The sequence below is a fragment of the Pteropus vampyrus genome, unplaced genomic scaffold (assembly GCF_000151845.1).
Source record: "Pteropus vampyrus isolate Shadow unplaced genomic scaffold, Pvam_2.0 Scaffold98, whole genome shotgun sequence".
Lineage (NCBI taxonomy): Eukaryota > Metazoa > Chordata > Mammalia > Chiroptera > Pteropodidae > Pteropus > Pteropus vampyrus.
In genome coordinates, this window is record NW_011888879.1 from 3,763,670 (window position 1) to 3,765,225 (window position 1,556).

Below are 1,556 nucleotides of genomic sequence, written 5' to 3' on the forward strand. Positions count from 1 at the left end.
TTAGTCTCAATTACTAAAGAATTTATGTGAAGGCAATGTCATCCATATTGCAAAACAGTGGCTTTGGAGACCCCAAATAACATAGCTAACGTTTTTATAGTATGCTATAATATATAACAATTTCACATACACTATCTCATTTTATTCTCACAATTGAGGTAGCAGAGCAATGGTTTTAAAATTTCCTGTTCAAGGATGGAAAAAAAATTTTTTCAGCTCTATTGAGGTATCATTGACAAATAAAAATGTAAGACATCTAATGTGTACAATGTGATAATTTGATATACGCATACATTGTGAAAAGATTCTGTTCCCTTCCCAGGCAAGTTAATTAAGTTAATTAACAGCAGATGGAGAAATCGAAGTGTTTGTGGTTAATTGACTTGTCCAGGTTTATACAGCTAGTAAGATGTGGAGTTTGAGCTTAACCTTGGGCCTCCCAATCCTGCTACCTATGCTCTTCAGATTATATGATACTCCTTACCTAGCATTCACCAACACAAAGAATACATTTACAATAAAAAAAAAATTGGGATTCTCTAAAATTAGAAGACATGTTTTAATACATTTCTGGTAATTTGCAACTAATGCAGTGGCCATGGCCTTGGCAGAAAGAGCAAGACTAAGTGTGTAGTAATCTCAGTTTTCAATTGTGGATTTTCTTCATTTGGGCAATAGCATTTAAAGAACACATTAAATGTTATCTTTACTTGAGGCTCTCAGCTATAAAAAGCATTATCTTTTAGGGTTTGTTTGTTTGTTTGTTTGTTTGCAACAGTATACAAAACAATGCTTCTCAAAATTAGTTTTTATGAACCCAGGTGGTTTCATCCTAGACAATGTTATTTCTCATGCGTCTACTCCCCACTCCCAATCCCTTAACACATACTAGCTTGATTTAATCATGTTATCTCAGAAACAATAATTCATTTTAATTTTATTTTATTATTAGTTTCAAGTATACAGTACATTGGTTAGATATTTATATAGTTTATAAAACGATCCCCCTAATTGCTCTTTCTCTCCTCTGGCTCTCCACCTAGCCATGGCATTGATGCTAACTACATTCCCTATGCCATCCTCCCCATTCCCATAACCATCTATCAACTACTAATTTGTACTTCTTTAACCCTTTACCCCTTTCTCACAGCCCCCCAAACCCTCCCCTCTGGCCATCACCAGATTTTCCTCTATATTTGTGAGTCTGTTTTTGATTAGTTTGTTCTTTTTGTTCCTTAGATTCTGCATATAAGTGAAATCACATGGTATTTGTCTTTGTCTGACTTACTTCACTCAGAGTAACAACCTCTAGGTCCATCCATGTCATTGCAAATGGCTGAGTAATATTCCATTGTATATATGAACCACGACTTCTTTATCCAATGGTCTGTTGATGGGCATTTAGGTTGCTTCCATACCTTGGCTATTGTAAACTGTGCTGCCATGAACACAGTGGTGCACAGATCTTTGGATAAATACCCAGAAGTGCAATTGCTGGGTGAAAATGTGTATCCATTTTTAATTTTTTTGAGAAACCTCCTGACTGTTTTCCATAG